The sequence below is a fragment of the Gopherus flavomarginatus genome, unplaced genomic scaffold (assembly GCF_025201925.1).
Source record: "Gopherus flavomarginatus isolate rGopFla2 unplaced genomic scaffold, rGopFla2.mat.asm mat_scaffold_37_arrow_ctg1, whole genome shotgun sequence".
Classification (NCBI taxonomy): Eukaryota; Metazoa; Chordata; order Testudines; family Testudinidae; genus Gopherus; species Gopherus flavomarginatus.
The window spans coordinates 3,270,708-3,279,687 of record NW_026115070.1 but is presented as its reverse complement, the minus strand read 5'-3'; the positions used below and the strand labels follow the sequence as shown (position 1 = coordinate 3,279,687).

Below are 8,980 nucleotides of genomic sequence, written 5' to 3'. Positions count from 1 at the left end.
AAGAACTCTCAAGCAAAATACACCAGTTTAAGTAGAGCATAAAACAGATTTATTAACTACAGAAAGATGGAGTTTTAAGGATTATAAGTGGTAGGAATAAAAGATCAAAGTAAATTTACCATGGAAATTAAAGGATAAATTCACAATCTAAACTTTACACCTTATTACACTAGGGCGTAGTTCAGTTATGCACACAGGAAGGCTTAATGCTCGAGCTGCTGCACATGCTGGGCAGGCTTAAGGTCGGGGCTCCCATGGCAGGAGAGAAGAAGACTCGGCCCCTGGAGGGGCAGGCTGGGGCTTCCTGGATCCCATTTGCTCACAGCCAGCGCCCTGCCCCCATTCTCCAAGTCATCCATGGCGCCCCCAGGTCGGCCAGAATGGAGCAGCAGTTTTCACTGCACTACGTCCACTTATGGCTTACAGGCAACTCCCAGACTCACCACAGTCCACCATCTCGGCCAGAAAGGAGCCCACTCAGCCTCACCATTGCTGCTTTTCCTTCCCCCCAGAACCCCGCTTCTCCTGGGCTGCAAGTAGCCATCCCTGGGATGCCAACAGGCAGCCACAGGGGTCTGTCTCTCAGCAGCCAACCGCACCTCCATGGGTTCAGCCCTCAGAAGGGGCAGGTGGGGGTTTCCTGGATCCCAGTTGCTCACAGCCAGCCCAGCCTCCACCTCTAAAACCATCAGTCATGCCCCCAGGTTGGCCATAAGGAGCCGCCATTCTCCACTTGGACTCAGCTTTGCTTGTTTTCCTTTCACCCAGAACCTCCCTTCTTCTCCTGGGCTGCAAGTAGCCACTCCTGGGAAGCCAAGAGGCAGGCACAGGATTCTACCTCCCAGCAGCCAACCACACCTCCCCAGGCTTTGCAGAATGAAGGGTGGTGCTCTACTAACCCCACTTAACCGCACAGCTTCTTCCCTGCCTTCCTCAGCTCAACTTTCCTCTATTGCCCCATTCCTGCCTCACTTCCTCCTTTGGCCAGTCACGCAAAGGAGCCCAGCAGGAAGTGAGAGCCTCTATAGGCCAACCTCCAACAGCAGAGGTGGCCAAGCCACAAGCCTCCAAATGGTGACTGGCCTAACTACTCTAGGTTCTCCAGCCTGACACCAAGGTGCTTTCTCCACTGCTGTCAGCATCCTCTGTCATGCAGGGGTTGGAGTTATCCCAGGGACAGGCCAATAGGAGGAGTGCCCTTTCTGAATAACAAGGGGATCTGGGAAAAGAAAGCCAGCATGTTTCTGCCTGGTTTTGAACCAGGGACCTTTTGCGTGTTAGGCAAATGTGATAACCACTACACTACAGAAACTCCACCTACTGGGTTGTTGCTCACTCTGGCACAGACCGATGGACAAATCTAGAGAATGTGGTGGTAGCCCCTCGATAGGTCAGCTGGCAGGGCAGAGGACTGGAGCCAGCACTCAGGAAGTCGTCCTTACCTCGCCCGTGTGACTCCAGCTTGAGGGAGAGCTTCTTTTTCTTCTCCTTGCTGACAAAGAGCAAGAGAAGAATGAAAGGTCAGGTGGGCCAACTCGGTGCAGAAGCCCATGCTGTCTTTTCCTGCTGCATAGCCTGAAATGAGGGACTCGTGGCAGTTAAAGGAACTGCTGCACTCTCAGAAAACATCCCGCCCGTGCATAAAGGAGGATAGAAGAGCCTGTTAGTCTAGCACGCTCCCAACTGAACTGTTTCAGCATCTGCTAGGTTTCTTTTTGGCCTGTTACTTTTCTGTCTGGGATGTTGTTGTCAGCTGTGGCACAGAAAAAGGACGTCATTGCGAGCTGCCCATGAAGATAAGATTAACTTTTGCCTTCCTTGCTCGGCTTTACTTGCTTCCTCACCCTATTCCTGCCTTAGTTCCTGTGTTACCTGAAGGCAACGGGGGCCCAGCAGTACGAAGAGGAAGTTAGACAGCTAGACCCTGGTGGCAAAAGTTCTGCCACCGCTTGCCACCCCACTCTCTTCTCCCAGCTTCACATATTGACCGCCAGGGACTTGGTGCCCAGCAGCGCAACGGAAGGCAGTGGACAGAGCCACCCTCGCCTTGAAGCTCTGGCTCATTAAACCGTATCTTCAGTCGCTGATGGCCAATGAGAGACCAACAGCGCTTGCCATTTTAGCACTTGAAAATGCCATTGGTCAGTCACTGGATCTCTTTAATGCTGTTACATAACAAATGAAAATAGAATCTCAGTGTGACATTCTGTACCTTTGGGGGAGTGTGCTGTAACCCCCATATTCCTCATTTTCATATAATCGTGATCTTATATACAGAGCATGCCTTGTAAGGTATCAGGGGAAAGGATATGATCTGCTGAAAGTCATTTCTCTACCCATAGATGTTTACCATTCATGCATATGAAGTTATGAGAATTGTGCAGTGTGGTTATCACTATGCTGTAAGGTGGGGGAGTCAGCCAAATATTAGCTCCCCAGTGACAACAGCAAGGAAAGTAACCAACACCCGGACAGGGTGTCAAACAACCCATCAACAGCCATTGTTCAGCAAGGGAGCTACAGTGCAATCACTTACCTGCAAGAGGACACCCCAGGGGAATTGCTCAGACTTGCTTGGAGAGACGCAGTGATGCTCACCTGACTCTGAAGGGGGAGCAAAGCCAAGAGGGAAGAAAGGACATGATAAAAGCAGAGACATTTGCCATGCTTTTTCTCTCTCGTCCACCTACATCTACAGACACCCCCACACCAAGCAACTGAAGCGCTGACGAAAGGGGAGAGCCTGGCTGAAAAGCCACCAGCCGGCCTGTGGTGAGAAGCATCTAAGTTTGTAAGGACATTGAAAGGGTTAAGATCAGCTTAGAGTGCATTTTGCTTTTATTTCACAAAAACAACGAGGAGTCCGGTGACACCTTAAGAACTAACAGATTTATTTGGACACAAGCATTCGTGGGTAAAAAGCCCTCTTCTTCAGATGCATGGAGTGAAAATTGCAGATAGAGGCATAAATATATATTGGAACATGATGTAAAGGGAGTTACCATACAAGGGGAGAACCAGTGTTGAAGGCTAATTCAGTCAGGGTGGATGTGGCTCTCTCCAAGTAATTGACAGGGAGGTGTCAATACCAAGAGAGGGAAAATTGCTTTTGTAGTGAGCCAGTCACCCCCAGTCCCTCTTCAAGCTCAAATTAATGGTGTTAAGTTTGCAGATCAGTTGTAACTCTGCAATTTCTCTTTGAAGTCTGTTTTTGAAGTTTTTTGAATGGCTTCTTTTAAATGGCTACTTTGAATGGCTACGTTTAATTGTGTTATTGAATATGAACATGTAAACGTGTTATGGAAGTCCCATGTGGTCTAGTGGTTAGGATTCTTGGCTTTCACCCAGACAGCCTGGGTTCAATTCCCCACACAGGAACAATGCAGAGCTTCTCCTTGGAGGGAAGGCAAGAAACAAAAAGAATAGGGAAGGGATCCTGCCAGCAGCAGAGCTGGATAGAGTTGGGAGCAGTACTGGATTTGACATGGTGCCATAGTGCTAGGCCCAAGCTCTGAAGGGACCTGTAACAGTAACTTCCTCCCCTCTGCAGAAAGGGAGCCTCAGAGCAGCCTGGATATTCAGTAGGGGAGCTGAGACCCCATAGGGCCCTGGGAGCTGTAGTTCCTTGACCAGCTCCCTGCCTTGGAGCAGAGAAGGAACATTTCCCAGCATTCCCTTGGCTGCTATCAACAGGAAAGGGAGGGGGGAAGCTGTGAGACTCCATGTGCTGCAGCTTGCTGTGGCTGGGGGGCTGGCTGGCTGCTAGAAGGGGGTGCCACCTGTGAATAGGGAAGAGGTGTGACCAAGGAGTAGAAGGCTTTGGCCCAGGTAGCACCCTCAGAAGACTTCCCCAGACAGGCTTAGGGATGCTGGTGTGACCTCGCCTGGCAGCCCCCAAAGATGGAACTGGGTGGACTAACTGGACAGGGCCCCTCTCTATCTGAAGCTGGGCAAGGGAGGTATGTGGATCCCACCAGAAGGTAAAATGGTAAGTAAGGAAGGGGAGGCTCTACTGGACCTGGACAGCTTCAGATACAGGACAGGAGGATTTCCACTTCTGAGCCATGAAAATAGAAATTGACTTTTCCTTTCCAGATGTATCTAATATTCATAAAGGGAATCTAGCCCCTGCCTTCCAGATCTGAACACCTCAAAATCAGGAGTGCTCAAGCTCAATTTGGGCAGCTGTTACTTCATTTCTCCCAAATCAAATATGCTGATCCACTGTCATTTACTGTAGAAAAAGTAGGAGAAAATTGAGCAACAAACGTTGGGGTCTTCACAGTGCTAACGAGGGCTGGAATTGCTATTTTCAACAGCCATTACACTTTTTTTTTTAGTTTTGTTTGTTTAAAAGGAAGACAGTGATATTGCACTGGCAAATTCCCCATAGAAACAAAGAATGGAACAAAAGAATAATAAAGGCACCTCAACTTTCCTCATTTATGTAGGACGGTCTTATTAGATGGATCCAGACATCTTCCAATCACAGAAGCTGATAATTGTTCCACTTTACTGCAGTTCTGTAACCATGCAGGAACCTAGAGGAGGAAAGTGCCTAACTCCAGAGTCTGCAGCTGCCTAGGGCCAGTGCTGAGGATTTAGAGTCCCTAGTGCTGCCCTTGCAAGGTTCAAGCATGCTCAGCCTTGGCATTGCCTCCGCTCCTGCGGCTAGTAGCTGCAGCTGTCTAAGGCTGGCCTCTGGCAGTTGCCCCATGGCTGTAGCTAGAGAAACTACAAGTGGCTCTATGACTCCTGGGGCCATTAAGCTAGAGCTCCTAAAGACACTGGAGTTAACCTCAAGGAACAGAGGTCACCAGTAGGAAAGGAATGTCGGGGGAGCAGGGAAGGCGGGAGCAGGTCAGGCTTGCAGAGGGAGCTTCCAGCTGGTTGGGAGCATGTCCAAAGTAGAAAGGAAACAAGTATGGGGAGAGGTGGTGGTGACCAGGTAGCAGACTAGCATGTAGATGGGAGCAGAGGGAGAGACGCTGGTGTCTTCAGATTCCCAAGGGCTAAGTCCTCACTTTGGGGAAATGGTGTTTGCAGGTGGCTTGCTCACATGGCAGGATGGGGGCTGAGGGAGGGATCTGTCAGAACTGATCAGGTGTCTGCTGGCTTTAGGACTTTGAGCTGAGACTAGGACCACATGCAGTGACTGGTGACATGGGGGGTACTGGAGACGTGGCTAGAGAAGGTCTGAATGAGGAAAGAGATAAATCTGTGGGGAGTTTCCTTGGTCACTATGAAAGTTCTGCTCACTGTGGACACTGGTAAACCCACATGGGTGTACAGCTCAATAAGAAAACCCGCGGGCTGAGGGAGCTGTGTATGGCAATGCATATAGTCATGGAGAGGTGTGTGATCAAAATGAAAAATGTCTCTGAGGTTCAGTACCGGGTATACGAAGGCACCAATGGCACTGCCCCACCAGGCCCACACTCGGAGCCCACAGTTACTACACTGGGGCCCCCAAATATGTTTGGTGCCAGGGCCAACAAAAGGTTAATCCAGCCCTGACTGCCTGAGCACTATTTCAGCCTCACATTTTTGGGTGGAACTCCCACAGTGAGAGCTGCAGAGCACTCCCCCGCAACACACACGCACACACTCGTCCTGGTGTTGGGAGGGGAACAGGAGAAAGGACAAAAGAAGAGATGAAGAGAAAGGAGGGAGGGACAGGTGGATGGAGGAAAAGGTGAAACACAAAGGACAAACCCTAATGTCCCCATGATTCTAAGGGACAAAATCCCAGGTGCGGAATAAAATTCTGCCTCCTTAAGCTCATGTTTTCCATGCCTAGAATTCAACTCTCACCAGATGGATCAGACTGAACAGGTTTCACACCTCCAGGAGGCTCTTACCTTCTAAACAGGGACGGCTGTTTTCTAGTAAAATCACTACAAGGGAAGGAGAAAACTGGAAAGAGGTTTCTCCTGGCGCTCACGTCCGTGAACCCGAATACTCTCTCAGTCCTCAGACAGAGACCTGGAGAAGGAGACTTGCTGAAGCAAAGCCACAGGGGTCTCTGAGGTTTCCCTAGCCCCTGGCCCCTGACTGATGTCAGGATCTCTCTGTGAGGTCACCACCTGCTCACCAATAGTCTTTGACCAATAGTGTGAGGTCCTGCAAAAGGCCTTTGTGATGTCACTGCCACACCCCGCCCTTGCTGTGCCAATGTCCTGCCCCTGGCCAGGCACTTTGGAGCTTTGAGCTACTCCCTGTGGATCACCCTACTCAAGGAGCTTTTCTGTAGAGCATCCTCAGATGTCTAAGCACACGAGTGCCATGGCAATGAACTGACACACATGGCACCAAGAGGAGATCATTAGTAGACTAACCTATAGGAGAAGGACACCCCAGCATTAGTAGGGGAGAAATCCCTACTGAACATGCATTACACCTAGCAGCCCCTGCGTGGGGTCGGGCAGGGGCTGCGGAGGGGGGAGACCTGGGAAAGGGATGGATGGAAAATGTCTGTGCAGCCGAGACATGGCCGGGGGGCGAGGGGAGAAGAGCAGGTGACCCCTGAGGAGCGGGGAGAAAAAGGGAGGGCTGAGATCCCCTCGGAATTACCACTGCCCCCTCCGTGGAGACCCCCCTCCTCTCCTGTCCTGCCCCCTTTCTCCCTAGAGAGCAACAAGCAACATCCAGGCTGACACCCCCTTCCCTCAAACCCCTGAGAAGTTCCCTGTTCCCCTCCCCCCATTGTGCCCCATTTTCTCTCCCCTTTGCCAATGGCCAGTTCAGATCTCAGGTTTGGGGTGTTTCCCCCCATTTTCACCTGCAGTGATTTGTCCTTGTGTAGGTGGGAAATGGTTCCCCCGAGTGATTTCTGAACTGGGCAGAGGCTGGGGGGGGGCCTGAGACAGGGACACCTCTGGGTTGGGCTGGGGGGGCCACTCTCTGCTGGCAACAGGGCGTGGGAAGGGCCAGGAAGGGGAGGGGGGAGCAAGTGTCCCCCATAGAGAGGGTCCAGCCCCAGGCTGCTACCAGTAGCACATTCCTATCCTGGCCGGGGTGGGGGGGGCTTTCTCCAGCTGGGACCTGCCCCCTAGGCAGCCCCAGGCTCTGACCGCACCAGCCCCGCCTGGAGCCCCCAGTGAGTGAGAGACCCCGGAGGGGGAGGGGGAGGGAGCACTGGGCCCTGACAGGAAAGTGACTCTCTCCCCTCAGATCTTGGTGTTTTCCTCTCATGTTATCAAATATGCAGTTTGTGACACAATTTCTTTGCAAATCTCAAAGATTCAAATAAAATAACCTAAACATTTGCCCCACTTCTCTCTAGTTGTCTATTTCTAATTGAATATGCCCTGAGATTTTCCTGTCTCTAATTATAAAATAATAAGAAAATCTCAGATTTACACCTTTTCTCAGATTATTGAACACAAAATGTTTGCAAATGTTGCCCATTTCCTCTTTATTCATTTACCAAGTATTCATGTGAAACACTCAGATTTTACCTCCTATCAACAACTGATATAAAATCCCTCTGATTTTCCACTTTCCTCTCTATAATTTGCAAAATGGATCCAAAATCTCTGATTTCCACCCTTTGTCTTTCATTTCTGAACACTGATCTGAAAGCTCAGGTTTTCCCTCTGTGTCATTATCAAATGTCAATTAACAATCCTCTCAAGTTTTGTGCTGTTCCTTATGTTTCTAAATCCCAAAAACTTCTTCCTTCGGGGGAACCTGTTGCCCTGAGTCGCTCTCCATTCTGGATGTTGCAGGGGATTACATTTCCCAGTGATTGTCTTTCCCCTCTCCTTTGAGGATCATTTGTTCCCTCTTTTAGCTCTGTTAGATATTTGCCAAAGAAAGAGACCAGCCTGATATTTAATACACATCAAAGCCAGAGGCCTCCCCCTGTTTGGGGATCAGTGGTTCGCAGCTGGTAGTGGGAGAGTTGGCTGGCCCCTTTTCTTTTCTCCAGCTGGCACAGGATGAGGGGGTCACTCTGAGTGCAGCATGTCTTGAGAAGTATCCCAAACCACAAGACAAATGGTCTCTGTGAAGGGTTGCTTCCCACAGTGCTAAGATGTAGCCACCTCTGGCAGGATCCATGGTGGCTACTATTTGCTAGTGACAGGCCACGGAAATTTCTTACCTATTTTGCCCCTCCATGCCAGGCCTGTACAACATACGGCCCACGGGCAACGTGCGGCCCGTGAAGTCTCACTGTGCGTCCCGCAGCCGGGAATCAAAGGGCTCTGGGCTGCCCGTAGCCGCGGGGAATCCAAACCCCTTTAAAGTTCAGCCGCGGCCGGGATTCAAAAGGTTCTGAGCTGCCCGCAGCCGCAGGGAGCCCAGAGCTCTTTAAATCTCAGCCGCAGCCAGGATTTATAGGGCTCTGGGCAGGCGGGCGGGGAGCTCAGAGCTCTTTAAATCCCAGCCACCAGGGCCGGCTTTAGGCCAATTTAACCAATTCCCTTGAATCGGCCTCGCTCCTAAGAGGACCCCGCACCCAAGCCCCAGTACCAGCAAAAGCCAGTGCGCTGTACCAGGGTGGCCCAGTTTCCCCAGGGGGCAATTTAAAAGGCCTGGGGCTCCCAGCAGGGGCTGGAAGCCCAGGCCCTTTAAATTGCCACTAGAGCCCTGCTGCTGGAGCCCTGGGGTATGGCTGCGGGGCTCTGGGGGCTATTTAAAAAGTCCAGGACTCCCATTGCTTCTACCTCCCCGGCCCTTTAAATAGCCACTGGAGCCCCGCCGCTTCCCCAGGGTTCCCGCGGCTATTTACAGAGCTGGGGCAGTGGAAGCAGGGGCGCCTCGGGCCCTTGAAATAGCCCCCAAGCCCCAGGCTGCTGCTGCTACCCTAGTGGGAGAGGGGGGAGGAGGAGGAGGAGAAGGAGGCACTCACCATAGAGGATGGGCTGTACCCCCTGTACCTGCACCCCCTGCCCTGCCTGCAGCCAGCCCATCCCCAGCCAGCCCCTGCTGCACCCCCTGCCCGCACCAGCCCCGCACCTCCTGCCCTGCTTGC

General features: G+C 51.5%; 1 long non-coding RNA gene and 1 other non-coding gene across 3 annotated transcripts in view; one reads left to right on the top strand and one right to left on the bottom strand.

The window, feature by feature from the left end:
* Positions 1-8,980, top strand: part of LOC127042375 (uncharacterized) — a 354,216-nt gene that overhangs the window by 222,453 nt on the left and 122,783 nt on the right. The window lies entirely within an intron of this gene.
* TRNAV-AAC (transfer RNA valine (anticodon AAC)) lies at positions 1,240-1,312 on the bottom strand. The gene has a single exon. It is a non-coding gene; the product is annotated as a tRNA-Val (tRNA).